Source organism: Bubalus kerabau, chromosome 6 (assembly GCF_029407905.1).
Source record: "Bubalus kerabau isolate K-KA32 ecotype Philippines breed swamp buffalo chromosome 6, PCC_UOA_SB_1v2, whole genome shotgun sequence".
Taxonomy (NCBI): Eukaryota; Metazoa; Chordata; class Mammalia; order Artiodactyla; family Bovidae; genus Bubalus; species Bubalus kerabau.
In genome coordinates this window covers 53,089,506-53,109,291 of record NC_073629.1, presented here as the reverse complement: position 1 = coordinate 53,109,291, position 19,786 = coordinate 53,089,506, and the positions used below count along the sequence as shown (strand labels likewise).

At 37.7% G+C, this 19,786-nt stretch overlaps 1 protein-coding gene and 1 pseudogene across 1 annotated transcript in view; both read right to left on the bottom strand.

The window, feature by feature from the left end:
• ZNF644 (zinc finger protein 644) overlaps positions 1–18,020 on the bottom strand; it is a 130,500-nt gene extending 112,480 nt beyond the window's left edge. The window contains exon 1 of the mRNA XM_055585200.1: positions 18,002–18,020. The gene's annotated coding sequence lies outside the window, so the exon portion shown is untranslated. The remainder of the gene's footprint in view (positions 1–18,001) is intronic.
• On the bottom strand, positions 8,995–11,119 carry LOC129655148 (ATP synthase subunit alpha, mitochondrial-like; annotated as a pseudogene).
• Positions 18,021–19,786: the final 1,766 nt, after the last annotated feature.

The following is a 19,786-nucleotide window of genomic DNA, read 5'->3' as shown; positions in this document are numbered from 1 at the left end:
TATTATAAAATATAAACTGAAAAACTTTTAGGAGAAAAACATATGAGCTAGAGTTAGGCAAAGTTTTCTGGAATATGACACCAAAAACATGATTTATAAACGAAAAAAATCTGATAAAATAGACTTTATCAAAATTAGAATTCTTTTTCATTCTTCAAAAGACTGTTAAGAGAATGAAAAGACAACCCACAGACTGGGAGAAACTACTTGAAAATAATATAATTGATAAAGAATTTATATCTGTAATATATAAAGAATGATCAAAACTCAACCATTAAACAAATGACCTAGTGAAAATTGGGCAAAATAATTAACAGGTAATTCACCAAAGATAAAGAGAAAGTATTAGTCGCTCAGTCGTGTTCAACTCTTTGCGATTCCATGGACTCTAGCCTATCAGGCTGCCCTGTCCATGGGGATTCTCCAGGGAAGATTACTGGAGTGGTTTGCCATTCCCTTCTCCAGGGGATCTTCCTAACCCCTGGATCAAACCCAGGTCTCATGCTTAGCAGGCAGATTCTTTACCATCTGAGCCACCAGGAAGGCCTAAAGAAGATACACCGATGTCAAATAAGCACCAGAAAATATCATTAGCCACCAGGGAAATGCAAATTAAAACCACAGTGAGCTATCAACACACACCTGTAAGAACGGCTAAAATTAACAAGTATTGGCCAGGTTGTATAGAAATTGAAACTCTACTACACTGCTTATGGAAGTGTAAAATGATACAACAACCTTGAAAAAAACTTGGCCATTTCTTTAAAATGTTAAAGAATATGATTTATTCCTTTCACTTCTGGGTATTTACCCAAGATAAAAAATATACACCCACACAAAGACTTGTACAAAAATGTATCTAGTAGCTTTATTTATAAAAGCCTAAAATTGGAAATCAGTTCAGTTCAGTTCAGTCATTCAGTCGTGTCCAACTTTTTGCCACCCCATGGACTGCAGCACATCAGGCCTCCCTGTCCATCACCAACTCCTGGAGTTTACTCAAACTCATGTCCATTGAGTCGGTGATGCCATCCAACCATCTCATCCTCTATTGTCCCCTTCTCCTCCCACCTTCAATCTTTCCCAGCATCAGGGTCTTTTCCAATGAGTCAGTTCTTCGCATTAGATGGTCAAAATATTGGAGTTTCAGCTTCAGCATTAGTCCTTCCAATGAATATTCCAGACTGATTTCTTTTAGGAGGGACTGGTTGGATCTTGCAGTCCAAGGGACTCTCAAGAGTCTTCTCCAACACCACAGTTCAAAAGCATCAATTCTTCTGGGCTCAGCTTTCTTTATAGTCCAACTCTCACATCCATACATGACTACTGGAAAAACCATCCATCAGTAAGTGAATATATAAGGCCAACCCCTAAGAGGAATATTTACTGTATGATTCTCTTTATATGAAACTCTAGAAAATACAAATTAATCTACAGTGGCAAAAAACCAAACAGATTAGTTTGGTGGTTGCCTACTGTGGAGGAAAAAGAAAACAGGAGTGGGGGTGGGGATTAGAGAGGGGCACACGGATATGTTTGGGGTGATGGATATATTTATTATCTTGAAATGATGTCGTCAAAGGTATAGATATAGGTAAAAATTTATCAAACTGTACACTTTAAATATTGAGTTGTCCAAAAGGTTCATTCAGTTTTTCCATAAGATGGCTCCATCAGATGACTTCATTTGAAACAATTGTGTTAGATTGTATTGTGACAGCTGTCATATCAGTGTGCATTTAAAAAGTACTTATCAAAACCAGTGAATTTTTGTGTAACCATTTTAACATTGAAGATGGAAGAATAAAGTAACATTTTGGCATATTATGCTTTATTATTTCAACAAAGATAAAAGTGAAACTGAAATGCAAAAAAAAAAAAAAAGGATTTATGCATTGAGAAGGTGCTGTGACTGATTGAATGTGTCAAAAGTAGTTTGTGAAGTTTCATGCTGGAGACTTCTTGCTGGATGATGCTCCACAGTCGGGTAGACAAGCTGAGATTGATAGTGATCAAATCAAGATATTAACTGAAAAAATGTTGTACCATGCAGGAGATAGCCAACATGCTCACAATATCTAAATCCAGCACTGCATTTGCACCAGCTTGCTTATGTTAATCATTTTGATGTTTTCATTCCACGTAAATTGAGCAAAAAAACCTTTTTGGCCATATTTCCTCATGAGATTCTCTACTTAAATGTAAAGAAAATGTGCTGTGTTTAAAACAAATCATGCCAGATGATGAAAAGTTGATACTGTATAATAATATGGAATAGAAGAGATCTTGGGGCAAGCTAAATGAACCACCAGCAATCGCACCAAAGGCCAGTCTTCATCCAAAGAAGGATATGTGGTGGGATTGGAAGGGAGTCTTCTATTACAAGCTCCTTCTGGAAAATCGAATGATTAACTCCAACAAGTACTGCTCCCAGTTAGATCAGCTAAAGGCAGCACTAGATGAAAAGCATCTGGAATTAGTCAACAGAAAATGCATTATCTTCCGTCAGTAGAATATAAGACCGCATGGTTCTCTGATGACCAGGCGAAAACAGCTTGGCTGGGAAGTTCTGGTTGACCCGCCATTCACCAGACATTGTACCTGCAAATGTCCATTTATTTTAGTCTTTATAAAATTCTCTTAATAGAGAAAACTTCAATTCCCTGGAAAACTGTAAAAGGTACTTTGGAACTGTTCTTTGCTCAAAAAGATAAAAAGTTTCGGGAAGATGAACTTTTGAATTTGACTGAAAAATGGCAGAAAGTAGTGGAACAAAACAGTGAATTGTTTTGTTCAATAATGTTGAACAAATGACAGTGATCAATAACATCTTTTCTGAAAACGAAAAACGTTGTCTTTTATTTTTACTTTAAAAATGGAAGGTTTTTTTGCTTGTTTTTAATTAATTAATTATCTGGCTGCATCAGGACTTAATTGTGGCATGCAGACTTTCTAGTTGTGGTGCAGGGGCCCAGCTGCTCTGCGGCCTGCAGGATCTTAGCTCCCTGACTAAGGATTGAACCTACATCCCCTGCATTGAGAGGCAGACTCCCAACCACTGGACCATCAGGGAAGTCTTCCAAAGAAACTTTATGGCCAACCCAATACATACAGTTTATTGTTTCAAAAAAAGGGTTTCAATAAGACTCATTTAAAAATTTGTAAAAGAGAATAATAATGGAAATAGTGAGCCCCTTGAAGGGGTAGAATGGAGGGTACTCGAATTAGGCTTGGACAGGGAGAAATAACACTTCTATTTGACACGTTTCTACTTGTGAGGTCAGGCAGATGAAATTATTTCTTTTGCTTAGGTGCTATCCATTTTCTCCATAAAACTGGCAGCATTCTTTCTGTACAAATTGATCTGAAGGAGGTAAACAGAAGGCTCGCAGATAGTGGAGCAATTTTGAAGCAGCTTCTGTGAAAAGTGGATCATCCAGACCCTTTGCGTTTGGGCAGTATTGGGATTTTTTCTTGATATTGGAAGCCAAGAATCTGTAGTGACATCACTTCTGTATCATTATGTAATTTTCTCCAGCACATGTCAGCAGTACAAATGAAGGAAGAGTCAGGCCTCTCACTTCTTTGAACACTTATGTTCCAGAAGCTTCTTTAATCTTTTGAGTGCTCAGATTTCTACAGCAACTGCTTCACCATTTTGCCATACATGCCAAAAGATTTTTTCATTTATTCATTCATTCATCCAATAAATATCTCTTGAGCCCCTTTGACTCAGGTGTGAGGTGCTAAGACACTGAATACACAGTAGTCTAAATGTATATGGTCCCTGTTTTCAGGCTTCCATGCCTAAATAAGCAATTTGTTCTTCCAAATTCCACCCTGCAGACATCAGGGCACCAGACTCTTCCCAATTATAGGTCACACCTGGAACTCATACAGATCATTTGGCCACCTATCATCAAGATGGCTCCATTGAATGTTCCATTTTCTGGACCCATTTTACTGGACCCATGCTATGTTCCTCCTTTTGAGAATGTATTGTGAGCTGAGAAAGCTCCCTGAATTCCTAGGATTTATAACTAGGATCTATAGGACCCATGTTATGTTCTTCCTTTTGAGAATGTATTGTGGGCTGTTAAAGCCAACACTGAATTTCTAGGATCTATAACTAGAGACTCAAGGGCCAACCCCAAGGAAATGCACACAGCACCTAGTACTTGGCTTCCCAAGTGGCACTTGTGGTAAAGAAACTGCTGCCAATGCAGGAGATATAAGAGATGCAGGTTCAATCCCTGGGTTGGAAAGATCCCCAGAAGGCGGGCATGGCAATCCACTCCAGCATTCTTGCCTGGAGAATCCCATGGACAGCAGAGCCTGGTGGGCTACAGTTCATAGACTCGCAAAGAGTCGGACACGACTGAAGTGATTTAGCAGCAGCAGCACAAGATATTTATGTTCATACCTATTATTCTTTTCCCTGGTGGTAAAGAATCTGCCTGCAATGCAGGAGACCCAGGTTCGATCCCTGGGTTGGGAAGATCCTCTGGAGAAGGGAATGGCAACCCGCTCCAGTATTCTTGCCTGGAGAATTCCATGGACAGAAGAGCCTGGTGGGCTCCAGTCCAAGGAGTTACAAAGAGTCAAACATGACTGAGTGACTAACACACACAAGAAATCTTTACATAGTAAAGAATGTAGCACTACTGCATCAAATGGAAGTAACATTTATTTATTTAACCTCTTAAAAGAGAGCTACCAGATGCAAAACAGTTAAATACACATATGTGTATTTATATATAAGGAATGTTGACTTAGGAATCACATTATGTATGCTTTAAGGGGAGATAGAAAAGTAAGAGGTTTTTTTTTCCTACTTTTGTAAGTCTGTTTTGAATACTGAGAAATTCCATATGAGATAAAAATTGGGGGCCAGAAGCCAGTATACAATGTCAAAAGATGATTATCAATATTCAGTCAGTGAGGACACTACAAGGAGACACAGCTAAACAGCAGTGATAAGGGGAGAAAGGGGTATAAAAAAGATACATGTGTGTTCTTTCCTCTCCTGTTGTTGTGATCCAAAAATTTTAAATAAAAAATATGCACAAATGCATAATGGATGTTTCTTTTAGTGAAAAGGGGAAAAACATATCCCTAAGGGTTGGGAATAGAAATTGATGAGCTTGGCAGTAGGCTTTGGAAAAGAGCAGTGATAGCCAACCTGACTAATAAGAAAAAAATGTTGCAAATAAGCACTAGTACCAAAAAAGCAACAAATTTTGAATTGTGCAGAAAAACAAAATGGCTTTGTAATAGCCCCCGAGGGAAGATTTCTTGTGACAATGAAATTTTTGTAAGTAACATAATGGAAAAAGGGGACTCTGCCTGCAAGATCCATTAAGAGATAAAGTATTAATCTCTCTATCCGATGGGAAATAATGGATTTTTTATAGGAAAACTAATCATGTGCAATATATTTCCACAAATCACAGGTCAATGCATTTTATTCTCCACATAGTCATCTGTGATAAAGAATCTGACTGGCGATTCCAGAATGGTCAGTCTTCATAATGAGGGTAAAGATTACATCTAGCTAACTATTAATATTTTGCCTGCAAGCATCTTGCCAGAAGAAACTGCTGAAATGTGCACTGAAAATAAGAGAAGATCCATGAATTTATTGTAATTTGATCAAGCTCCTTCCCTGCAATGAAGATTTGTTTTGGAATTCATAATTTCCCCCAGCTTTTTGGAGCCCTAACAGTTAAGACGGGAAATTCTTAGAGCTTATTACTTACTATGTGTGCTCCCCATCATTATTATTTAGATAAATAACCAGAGAATACTTATATAAATAACTTTAATTCATTCTTAAAACAGATTACTTTGTGAATTTTCTACGGTGACTTGTGAAGAATTTCCCCTCCTCCCAAAGCCAACTCACTCTGTCTCCCCTCACGGATTCCTTTTGTATCTAAAAGCATTGACCAGCAGAGCCTTCAGGCAAATCTTCATGAAAATGGTTTTTCTCAGTTGAGCTTTTGATAGGTACTTGGCATCCATGAGTTTGTGATTTTACCCTCTGTAAAGCACCAGAGCGCAGCATGTCTATCTTGCTGTGAAAGCCAAGTTTGGGACTACACCACCATCAGATTGATTCAGTCAACTTTTATCTATCATGTTCCCACTGGATACTGGAAATCACACTTGTTCATGACACTGGGCACAATTCTATGAACAAGATTGACAAGGTCCCTGCCCTCATAAAGCTCACATTCCAGTATGTTGACTACAGTCCAAAACTAGGAGTTGCTATGTAGGAAACCACTCTGGGCACTTCAAGCTAAGGATTCTTAGATATTCCTATAAATCAAGTAGGATAAGAACTGTAAGGAAGGGGAAAAGAGAAGTAGGGTATTGATCCCAAGAGAGACCTCCTGCTTAGGAAGCCAGGGTTTAATCAAGCAGGCAGCTTTAGGTGAGGGAATGAAAGAAAATCTTACTGTTTTTCAGGTAGGGAGGGCGACTCAGTAGAGGCTCAAAATAAAGCATTCTTGGAACAAGAGCAGGCTGTTGATTATGTGCTATGATTTGAGATGAACTGGGAAAGCTGCCAGTTGAAAAATGTCTCCTCCACAGATGTCTGTAAAATGTGAATGTTTACTTCTCTAGGGAGAGATGGCAGTTAAAAGAATGGACTTTGGAATCAGGCAGGCTTGTTTGTGAATTGCAGCTCTGCAACTTAAGAACTACGTGACTTTGAAGAAGTTACTTCTCTCTTACCCCAGCTTTGTCGTCTACGAAATGGGGATAATCATGCACGTTCATAGGGTTTTTGTAAGGCTTAAAAGAGTTATTATAAATCAAGCACTAGCACAAGTGTCCAGAAATAGTAAATATTCAATAAGTGATAGAAATCCTTAATAATATTTATATGATTGATTCAGTCATTCATTCATTCAACTAACATTCATTGAACTCCCACTGTGTGTCAGGTATTATGCTGGTCATGATGAAACAAAGAAGCAATTGACTAGTAAATTGTGAAAGGTGCCCTAAGAAACAATAATAAAAAAACAAGTTTAAAAAACACAAAACTTTTTTTTTCTTTTTCCAAAAGCAGAAAAAGAACATTCCAGGAAGATGGAACACAAAAGCCTCAGTGTATGAAAATATTTTAGATCTGTTTCTTTCTAGAAACTGAGATGTAGATGGTAGAAATTGGACCATTAGTATAAGAGGGTACTTCATCTTAAAAACAGAGTTCCCTTGACTTCTGTGGCACTGCACACTCCTGGTTTTACTGCAGTGTCTCTGGTAGGTCCATCTCAGTCTCCTTTGTGGGGTCTTTCTCCTTTACCACTATTTGCTGGAGTTCCTCAAGATTGTCTAAGATGCTTTTCTCAATTCATTTGCTCTCCTTAAGCATCTCATTCATCATCAATAATTTTATTGGGGTTTAAATTGCTATCTAAATTATAACTCCTCAATTTTTATATCCATGTCAGCTCTCTCTTACAAACTCCTCTTATTTCCAACTTACTCATATTTGCAGTTATTTAGTGAATATCTTCACTTGGTTGTCTTAAGAACACCTCAAAATTAGAATGTCCAAAACCAGCTTGTCTCCTTTCCAAAGCCCCTTCCAATGCACCCTTTCCCAGTAAATGTACTCTCATCCTCTCAAGTGCTCTACAAGTGAAAAACCTGGCAGTCATTCCTGACTCTACCCTCTCCCTCAATCATCGCATCACCAAGTCTATTCTCTCTACCTCTTAGATATAGATGGCTGTCTCACTATCCTCACTGACACCACCAGAAAGCATGACTTTCATATTGTGTCCCCACATTTCATCTACTGCTTTCCCACCTAATCCAGTATCCACAGAGCAGCCAGAAAATGCAAATCCATCTATGTCATTACCTTATTTAAAGCCCTTCAAAGCCTTCCCACTGCCCTTGGGAAAAATTCCAAACTCTTTACCAAGCTGTCTGCTTATCACTCTCCTATTTCCAGTCATTCTGAAATTTTCTTTTGCCGGGACACTCTATCCAGGCTATTGCTTACCTTTTACATTTTCCTATTTGTTGTTCCCTGGGCCTGCAGTGCTTTGCTCCCTGTTTTTTTCATCTAACTATACTCAGTCATTCTTATGGTCTCATTAAGAAGTCACATCCCCATAGAAATCTTCTCAATCCCCTACTCTAGGTCCAAGAACCATGGATAAGGGAGAAAGGAGAAAGGATGGGAAGAAAAAAATACGATCAGATTTGCCTTGTGAAAATCACTTTGGGTGATGTGTGGAGAACAGATAGGAAAGAGGTGAGAACAGTTTTTTCCAGTAGTTAAAATGGTAAGAAGGCTATTGCAGAGATCTAGCTGAGAGATATTAGCTTGAATCAGGGAAGTGGTAATAGAAATGGAGAGAAGGTAATGCTGTCAGAGATATTTTGGACATGAAATCAATAGGCTTTGATACTGCAATGTATGAGGAGACTGATGCCTCCCTACTCTTCTGGTTTCCACGAAAAGGTATTTTCCTTAAAATTTCCTGGCTTCTTCTTGCCTCATCTCATACTCCTTTCACATGATTGATGAGCTTGAGTGAGTAACTGGGCTTGCAAGTTTCAGCCTTTCCTCTTTTTTCTTTAAGCCTGGACTGCCTGCAGTGAGCATGGGCTCTTGGTCTGCAGAGGGGCAAGTTTTTTTATAAAGAGCCTGTCCTTCTAAGGAGAGGGCTCCAGGGCTCTGGTGCTATCAGGGACAGGATAGGTAAATCTTCCTAAAGCTGGGGTTTGGAAACTCATTTTTGCCACACACTTATACCACATTCTTCAGTCTGGCCTTCATCAGTAGGAAAACTGACACATTGATTTCTATTTTCCTCACTCTTATTGCTTAATTTATTCCGAGCTCAGATGGGGGTTGGAGGAGAGAGGAGACAATGAACAATGATGACTTAGATTTCCAGGTTATACAACTGCATGGATTACAGTGTTATTCTTTCCTTCCTTCTGTTTTTCTCTTTTTTCAGATGGGGCAGTAAGAACTCACACATTCAGAATCTGGAGCAAGCAAAGTTTGAGATAACTTTAAGAAAAGATATAGAAATGTCAAGCTGACAGTTGTACATACAGATCTGGGGCTCAAGGATGCAGCCTGGGCTGGAGATAGACATTTGAGAGCTATCAGCAAGAAGATCATTATTATAGTGAGTTTGAGGAGGATGAATCCAGTTTCACAGTACCTGCCACCTATTCCAAGGCCCTGGTTTGGGCAGCAGATCTGATGCAGGATATAGACAAACCAGCATTAATGGCAGGATGGATACCTTTCTAGAATAATTCTGTTTCCAAGATCTGTCCATCAGTGATGAAAATGATATTCCTTGGAATGTAAGCAGACACATCACCAATTTGTGTTTCTGTGACTGGTAAAGCGGTCAAGGAGCAGCCACCAAAAGCATCATTCATTTCAGCTGCTCTCTAGCAGACTGGAGTATAGGTAGAAGACATCACCAGGATAGGCCTCATGACCAGTGGGTCAGCAGAACAGCAGAGACATCGATAATAAGCAACAGCCTATTTGGATAAGTCATCATAAGTGATCAAATCATGTTTGCCATTATCCCTAAAATATTCTCCCATGGGACATACAAAATAAGAAACCAGCTACTGAAGTGGGCAGCGTCTGAAGTAGTAGCTGACACCACAATGGTGTACTTCATGGTATATGCATCTGTAAGTGTCTTTATTAATTGGGCAACAGTGGATCTCTTTTGACCAATGGCAACGTGGATGCAGTATAGCTTCTTCTTTTCATTATTTCCATTGTTGAATCGTTTCTAGTTAATGATTGTGTCAATAGCAATGATGTTTGCCAGTCTGTCGGTCACCAATAATCAGCTCATGTCGACCACAACCAATCAGCACCAAGCTGTCCACAGCCTTGATGCCAGTCTGCATTGATTCCCACATAGAGATTTGAAGAATGATCCTAGGGGCTTTCAGGCCAATTTGCCTTTGGACCTTGGAACCAACTGGACCCCTTCCATCAATGGCATTACCAAGGGCATCTACTACAGGATCCAACAGCTCCTCACCAACTGGAACATCTATAATAGCTCCAGTTCTCATCACAGTAGCTCATTCCTTTACTAGTTTATCATTTCCAAACACAACAACACCAATATTATTAGCTTCCAAGTTCAGAGACATACCCTTTAACCTGAATAAAACCCTACCATTTCTTTTGCTTGAACATTTCTTAGTCCATGTACATGGGCAGTATCATCACCAATATGTAAAACATACCCAGTCTCTTTAAGATCAGCAGAGGCATCAGCTGTAAGAATATGCTCTTCAAGAAGAGAGGACACCTCAGCAGTGCCAGTCATCTGAAGATGAGAACGAGAGGCATGAAGGCTCCTTGCAGCAATGAAGGATCATCCCAGAGCATTTTTGGAGACCAGCTTGGTCTGCCAAGGGAGGGCAAGGCCCACCGCTGCAGTGACCCACACAGACAACATCCTCGGCTGCTCCTTCTCTAGTGCTTCCTCTGCACTTGTAGCCTAGAGACCGACTATACAGTAATTTTAAAGAAACTGCTAAATTGTTCCAAAGTAGTGTGTGATGGCTCCAGTTTTTTCAAATCCTTTTCAACACTTGGTATTGTCAGTTTTCTACTTTAGCCATTCTAGTGAGTGTGTGGCAGTATATCGTTGTGATATTAATTTGCACTTATCTAATATGACTAACGGTTCTGGGCATCTTTTCATATGTTTATTTAGTCTGTACATCTTCTTGAGTGAAGTGATTATTCAAATCTTTTGCCCATGTTTTGTGTTGAATTCTCTTTGTTGTTGAGTTGTAAGAGTTCTTTATGTACTTTGGATACAACTCCTTTATAAAACATATGTCTTACAAATAATTTCTCTCAGTCTATGGCTTGTCTTTTTAATTTTTAAATGGTGCCCTGAGAAAAGCAAAAATTTTTAATTTGGATAACTTGAAATTTATCCATTTTTAAATTTTATTATTTGTGCTTTTTGTGTCATATCTTAGAAATTATTGCTTACCCAAGGTTACAAATTTTTTCCCATGTTTTCTTCTAAAAGTTTCAGAGTTTTAGCTCTTATATTTAGATCTATTATATATTATAGACTGATATATTTTGAGTTAAGTTTTGTGTATGAGTGAGGTAAGAATCAAAATTTTGTTTTGTTTGCATAAAGATGTCTAATTATACTAGTACCATTATTTGAAAAAAAATTTTTTTTCTTTCCTATTGATTTAATTCAGCACCTTTGTCAAAAAAAAATCAGTTAACCTATGTCTAATTGTGACTTTCTATTTTGTTGCATTGATCTGTATGTCTACCCTTATGCTGAAACCATATTGTTATGATTACTATAGCTTCACAGTATCATCCTGAAATAAGGTATGAAAGTCTTCCAATGTGTTTTTTATTTTTCAAAATTGTTTTAGCTATTCTAGTTTCTTTGCATTTTCACATAAATTTAGGGTCAGCTTCAATTTCTACTAAAAAAAAAATGCTTCCTGAGATTTTGTTAAGGATTGCTTTGCATTGAATCTATAGATCAGTTTGGAGAAAATTGCCATCTCAACAATATTTAGTCTTCCAATTCTTGAACATAGTATTTAGATATCTGTGAACATCATTTTTATTATCAAAAAATAATCAACAACACTTTCCCCCTTTTCTCAAATAGTTTATTATTTATTAGTACTATAATCTTAAAGGAAAATGGATTTCTCCTATAGCTACTAGTTACAGGTGAATAAAGGGTCATAGGCAGGTGAGGGGCTGCTCTCAAGGAAATGCTCTGAGCTATTCAGAATATACTGACACCAGTAGTTTACTATGGGAGAAAGAGATGCAGTGAGAGTGCTGTGAGTAGGTTGCAGAGGTCAGTGGGTCAAAATCATTCTCAGCTGTGCTGAGATATAGGATATCAGCTGTGCTGTGTTTAGGATACTGAAGAAGGCAATGGCACCCCACTCCAGTACTCTTGCCTGGAAAATCCCATGGATGGAGGAGCCTGGTAGGCTGCAGTCCATGGGGTCACAAAGAGTCAGACACTTACTGAGCGACTTTACTTTCACTTTTCACTTTCATGCATTGGAGAAGGAAATGGCAACCCATTCCAGTGTTCTTGCCTGGAGAATCCCAGGGATGGCGGAGCCTGTTGGGCTGCCATCTATGGGGTCGCACAGAGTCGGACACAACTAAAGCGACTTAGCAGCAGCAGCAACAGGATACTTATAAGAAAGGGTCATTTAATTTGTCCATCATCATCAGTACTAAATATATAATCTTATAGAAAATAAGTGCTCAAGTGCTGAATAGTTTTTAGTTATTGAAAGACCATTAGAAAATTCTGGAAAAATTATTTATATAGCATTTTCAGTACATGAAGGTGAACATATTGCTGTTTTTATAAATCATTGTTTAAGCCTTTTCTTGCTGAATTTTATTGATAAAGTAAATTATCATGAAATGAATATAATTATCCAAACCAGATAGTTTACATAAATTAATGAATGCCACTCAAATATCAAATACTGGAAGATTTTAAGAAATACTGTTGTCTGTTAATATATTGAAAAATACTGGATGGAAAAGGCAGCTTTAATAAATGAAACAGCAACAACAGTGAACCTTCCTTATGAAGAGTGAAAAACAGTTTTTCTTTAAAATTTTTCTATTTGAGGAAGCAAAACCCATTTTCACTAAGGTACACTAAAGAAAAAGAGCAAGCAGTAGCCTGCAGAAAATAAAATATAACACTCTGCAGCTCCAGTTACAGAACTGCAGAATGAGAAAGAAATAAATGAGACACAACAAATATAAACACTTTATATCTGTTATATTCATGTTATCAGCTTCATTTACAAAGAAAACACGAAGAGTTCACTATAAATAAAAAGAAAAAGATATAAAGCTAACCCAACTACATTCGTAAATCTATAACACTTCTTAAAATATAAATGGACACATTTCAAAAAAAATCAACTATGATAATGCTACTCACGGTAGAATTTATTAGGATTAAAATATTTTTTCATATTTAATAATTTATTCAACATTAAAGGGAATTTAATAATAGCCCAATGATAATTAACATTTATAGTAAAAAGAAATTTTATATATAGAAAGGAGAGAGATAAATGGATAGATGTGAACAAATATAATACATGTTCTAGGTATATTTTTCCATTGTATTTTGCCTCTCTAAAGGGGACTACAGACCTTTCAGTGGGCACATAAAAAGTTTTTGAATGGATGAATGAATTCATCTGCCATGATTTCTTCATTTTATAGATGGACAGATTAGTGGTCCAAAGAGGTTAAATTACATTCAGTTATTCAATAATGTATGCATGTATATATTTACCAAAAAAATTATTTTTGAGCATCTACTATGTGCTGAGCCCTCAGCTAAGAACTGGGAATTCAAGAATAAGCCAAAATCAAAGAAGTACCTAGTCTATGGAACTTATGGTTTAATGGGAGGAGACAGACTAATTACACAGTAACTAACAACTGAGAATAAGTGCCCCAAAGAGGTATATTTGGAGTTAATCAGAGGTAGAAGAAAAGGGGAAGTAACTTACCTCAGGTGCACAGATGTAACTATCAGAAACAGAATAACCCAGAGCCATTATCTTTCCAAAATACATTTAGTTAAATGGTTGAAAGTACTTAGTACCAACATTAGAGGACATCTCACAAAAAAATTAAAACATAATCAAAAACTGTTAGTATATCATCCCATTGTATGAATAAATTAGATATACATATACAAACCTTTAAAAAGAACTTAATTCTTAAAAATAAAATAAACTGTTTGATAAATGATGCTAGGTAAATTGTTCTTTTGGCGAAGTAGATTTTTCACTTACATATCATAGGAAAATCAATTCCATTTGACTTAAATATCTAAATATATTTTAACAAAATTAAAAAGTATTATAAGAAAATATAAAATCTAAAAAGTATGGGGACAGAATGAACTTCTTAAAGAAGAAACAAAATTCAGAAGCTATAAAGGAAAAGAGTAACTAAATAAAAGTTAGATAGCTAGTCCTGGAATAAATTATTCTGTCTACACACACATACACACATACACCACTACTACCACCACTACACAAATATATCTATAGAATATAAAGAACTCTTGCCATTATATCAGAAAAGGCGATGGCATCCCACTCCGGAACTCTTGCCATGGACGGAGGAGCCTGGTGGGCTGTAGTCCATGGGGTCGCAAAGAGTCGGACACGACTGAGCGACTTCCCTTTCACTTTTCACTTTCATGCATTGGAGAAGGAAATGGCAGCCCACTCCAGTGTTCTTGCCTGGAGAATCCCAGGGACGGTGAGGCCTGGTGGGCTGCCGTCTATGGGGTCGCACAGAGTCAGACGCGACTGAAGTGACTGAGCAGCAGCAGCAGCAGCACCCATTATACTAAAAAAATAAAAAAGAACTCTAGCCAATCAATAAATAAAAGACACATAGCCCTACTGAAAAATGGGCAAAAAATATGTGGTGCATGCACGCTCAGTTGTCCAACTCTTTGCAACCTCATGGACTATATAGCCTTATAGGCTCCTCTGTCCATGGAATTTGCCAGGCAAGAATACCGAAGAGGATTGTCACTTCCCCCTCTAAAATGGTCTACAATAATCTTTGTCTCCGGATACGCACACCCATTGTGTAATTTCTTACACGTGCCAGGATCCAATAAAATACAGCAATGACGATGGGAAATCATTTCTGTGATTAGGTTCCACAAGACGGTGACCTCTGTCTTGCTAGCTGTCTATTGCTTCTCGGCTCACACACTCTGATGAATTGAGTTGCCATGTTAGAAAGGCCCACATAGTAAGGAAGTGAGAGTGGTTTCTGGCCAACAGAAATCAAGGAACTGAGACTCTCATTTGAACAGTTCCTGAGGAATTGAATTCGGCCAACAACCACAGGAGCTTGGAAGTGGCTCCTTCCTTAGTTAAACTTTCAGATGAAACCACAGTCTTGTAAAGAGACTTAAAGCAGAGGGCTCAGTTAAGCTGTGCCAGACCCTGACCCACAGAACTATGAGATGATAAATGTGTGTTGTTCAAGCCATTAAATTTTCAGTAATGTAATGCAGTAATAGATAACTAACAAAGGTTATGAATAGGCAACTTATAGCAAAAAAAAAAAAAAAAAAATACAAATGATCAACAGATATACTTTGAAAATGCTTAATCTTGGGTGTCCCTGGTGGCTCAGTGGTGAAGAAGTACTCAATCTCTGGTCCAGGAAGATCCCACATGCATGGAGCAACTAAGCCTCTGTGCCACAACTATTGAGCCTGTGCTCTAGAGCCCAGGAGCCACAATTACTCAGCCCATATGCTGCAACTACTGAAGCCCGTGTGCCCTAGAGCCCAGGCTCCACAACAGAGAGGCCACCTCCATGTGAAACCTGTGCATCACAACTAGAGAGTAGCCCCTGCTCACTGCAACTAGGGAAAGCCCATGGGCAGCAACCAAGACCCAGCACAGCCAAAATGAAATAAAAATTTAAAGAAATGCTTAATCTCACTAGTGGTTAGGAAAACAATACAGAAAAATTACAGTGAGATACCAATTTGTACCTGTCAGGCTAGGAAATATGTTAAAGATTGATAGTTTCTAGTAAAAGCAACAGTAGAGGGAAAAAGAGTACTTTCATACAACATCGAGAGAAGTTTAAACTGGTACAGTTTCCTCCATGGAGAGCAATTTTGGTAGCACCTTTGAAAAGTTTAAGCAATGTAGACTGTTGACTCCATTAAATCCACCTCTGGAATAGAAAGAATAGAGAAATACAGAAAGAATACAGAGGTATCTCAATGTTCATTGCAATGTTTGCTGTTGCAGCAAAATATTGAAAATTATCTACATCTCCTTCAGTGGGGAGTGGCAAGATAAATTATGACACATTCATACAATTGTAGTCAATAAAGGTAGATTTGTATATACCAACCTGGATATGTTTTCACCATTTATTAATGGGTTAAATTCAGGTTTATACTGATCTTTTTAGTATGACCTCATTTCTGATAATACAGACATACACATACATACTTTCATATGTGCACATATGTATATATATAGGAAAAAGTCTGAAAGGATTCACATTCACACCAACTAGGGAGTAGAAATAAAGCAGATGAAAGGAGGGCTTTCACTTTGTGCTTCCTATTATTTAAATTTTTTCAGGGAGCAGATCATCCTTTTTGTACAATATTTGTCATTCTTAAACCAATGAAAATAAATAAAAGGAAATAAAAAATAAAACTAAAGCATTCTTTCCTTGCTGAAGGAGGAGAACTTTGATATACTAGTTCATCTTGTAACCAAAGAACACTGAAAACAGAAACAGATGTCCCTCATTCAAGCACAGAGAAGGAAGCAAAAACTGGAGAACTGTCTAAGAAAGAAAGGTTTTAAAACAAAAGTAATCTCTTAGAATTTAATCTACACAAACACATTTGGCTTATATTAAAAAATTATTTTATAATATAAAAGAGAAACAAAAAAACTTGTTCATTTCACTGCTAAGAACAAAAACTACATTTCATAGCCATGAACATTTCACCAAATAGAAAATGTCCAAGAACAGATAGATAATACAAACAAAACAATGGAAAGAATTTCTCAAACAGACCAAAATTATATATGATTAAACAAAGAAGCTTTTAGGTTGAACAATATGCAGTTGCCATTGTTATAAGTCAAAAATAATAAATAAGCAGTGGTTTTATATTGTTCTATCAAATATGCAGAAGAATTTCTACATTATACAAGCCTTTGAGACAATAACAAAAGTAAAGAGATTTAAAAATTTTAAGTTTTGTTTGCTATTGCTTTTAATATCTCACAAAGCTTCATGGGACAAACCTGAGATCCCACTTTGGTTTCCAGGCAGAGATACTCATTTATTCATAATAGATTACAAGTATAAAGGTTAATCGGAGAAGGCAATGGCACCCCACTCCAGTACTCTTGCCTGGAAAATAATATGGATGGAGGAGCCTGGTAGGCTGCGGTCCATGGGGTCGCTGAGAGTCGGATACGACTGAGCGACTTCACTTTCACTTTTCACTTTCATGCATTGGAGAAGGAAATGGCAACCCACTCCAGTGTTCTTGCCTGGAGAATCCCAGGGGCAGGAGAGCCTGGTGGGCTGCTGTCTATGGAGTTGCACAGAGTCAGACACGACTGAAGCATCTTAGCAGCAGCAGCAGCAGCATAAAGGTTAATACCTGAGGCAATAATTCGGTTGTCATTTGTGCCTAATTAGTGTTCAAAGCAGAAAAGAAGAAAACAATTTCAAAAAATTACCTCTTATGAAAATCAAAATGAAGACATAAAAATTAGAGAAAGCTTTTCCTCTGACCACTAAACTTTGAAATAATCTCTAGATATAAAGAAAGCATCAAAATTCAGATTTTTCAAATCTGAATTCATTTTTTAAGAGCAAAGGAAAACAAAAATCCACTTAGCTATAGAAAAATGGGTTTTTTTAAACATCATAACCTATAGATAATGAGTTCAGAGTATGGTATTAGAAGATAAAAAATAAAAGTAGCAAAAAGAATTTCCCTATAAATTCGTATCCTGACTTTATCCCTCAAATGTGCAATTTTACTTAGAAATCATTGTAAAATAGTTTTACTCTTCCAATGTGGATTAATTTTTCATTAAATGTAAGATACAAGAAATTTCTATGTTTTGGAGCGTAAATTCACAACCACTGTCTCTGTTCTAATGCCAGAATAGAGTGCACCAGTAAAGATTCTACTCTGTCATAATAAATATTTTTAGCTGAAGTGAGAAAAGAAGAAAAGGAAGGAAAAATATAAGAGAGAGAGAAGAACATGGAGAGAGTTGTAGACCATAGGACTATTTCAAGAAACAGAGGGATACAATATACCATTGCACTTCATGAAGAACTAGCACCTGGAAACAGCCCAGAACCACCTACCCTGTTTCTTTCTCTGTGAACCATACGTCCTCTCATTTCTTTCTCTGTACTCTGTAGACCTCTTTCTCTGCTTTCTCATGTGTGTGCCAAGGGACTGCTACCTGAGTTAGGTGCTAGCAAGATTGATTATAAATCATCTCTAAATACAAAATTCTGAATTTCATGAAAGAAAGAATCTGATTGGCCCAGGCTGATGTGTCTATTCCTTATCCAATCAACTGTGGGTGAAATCCCGTAGACTAAATATGGCTCTAGGGTTTGCACCTGTGAAGGGATATTTGTGTATGTTTGGCAAAGAATGGGAGGGGACGTAGTCTAATATAAATCCTGGTTCTAAAATTCTGTCTGTATTTTCAGGCTCATGATTTTCAAAATATTCTGAAATGTCCATTTGATCCAGTCTTGTACTTTTACTGTTTGCGATGTTTATATTATTATTTGCTCATACCCTAAATACATGTACCAGGAAAAAAAAGTTAAATAAAGAATATTAAAAAGTAAGAACATTGTAGACTTTCAGAATAAATTAACCATGCCTGTAAGTTAAATTCTTACACCAAAAAATCAATTTAGCAGGCTGAACAAAGACATCAAATTTCTAATGCCCCAAACCTATGAATATTACATAGGATTTTGCAGATATGATTAAGTTAAGGATTTTGAGATGGGGACATTAACCTAGATTATCCCTGTGGACCCTAAATATAATAATCATAAGTGTCATAATAGTTATGAGGAGGGAAGAGGAATATTTTACTACACAGAGAAGGCAATGTGAGTCTAAAAGCAGAGATTGGAGATGCCCTTGGAAGATGGAGAAAGAGGCCACAAGTCAAGGAATATAGGGGGCCACTAGAAGCCGAAAAAGGTAAAGCAACCCCAATACTTTGGCCACCTGATGCAAAGAACTGATTCATTTGAAAAGACCTTGATCCTGGCAAAGATTGAAGGCAGGAGAAGTGGACAACAGAGGATGAGATGGTTGGATGGCATCACCGACTCGATAGACATGAGTTTGAGTAAGCTCCAGGAGTTGGTGATGGAAGGGAGGCCTACTGTGCTGCAGCCCATGGGGTTGCAAAGAGTTGGACACAACTGAGTGACTGAACTGAACTGAACTGAATGGATCCTCTACTAGAACCTCTGGAAGGAATTAGCTCTGTCAATACCTTGATTTTGACTCAGTGAAACTGATTTTGGACTTTTGACCTCTAAAACTGCAAGAGAACTATGTGTGTTGATTTAGGCCAAGTATGTGGGGTGTGTAAGGTATGGTACAGAAGAATGAAGTGATGACCAGATCTGTGTTGAGTCGGGGGTATTAAAAAAGTCCAGATCTCTCTCTTTTTTTTTAATTCTTGAAGGTAGCATTGCTTGTTGCTCTTTTAAAAATATTTATTCATTTGGCTGCATCGGATCTTAGTTGTAGCACATGGGATCTTTCATTGCAGGATGTAGGCTCAGGAGTTATAGCACTCAAGAGGGGCAGGGGCTCCAGGGTGTGGGGGCTGAGTACAGTTGCAGAGTATGGGGTTAGCTGCCCCATGACTTGTGGGATCTTAGTTCCCTGTTCAGGGATCTAACCCTTACACCATGCACTGGAAGGCCAATTCTTAAACACTGGACCACAAGGGAAGTCCCAAGTTCTGATCCTTGAACTGAGTCTTAAACAAAGTATAGACTTTGGTCAGGCGAACAAGGGAGGGGAAGGATGCTCTCAGGAGAGGGAGAAATGTGGCACTGTAGGGCTGTGATAAAGTCATCACTGACCAGCATGCAGGGACT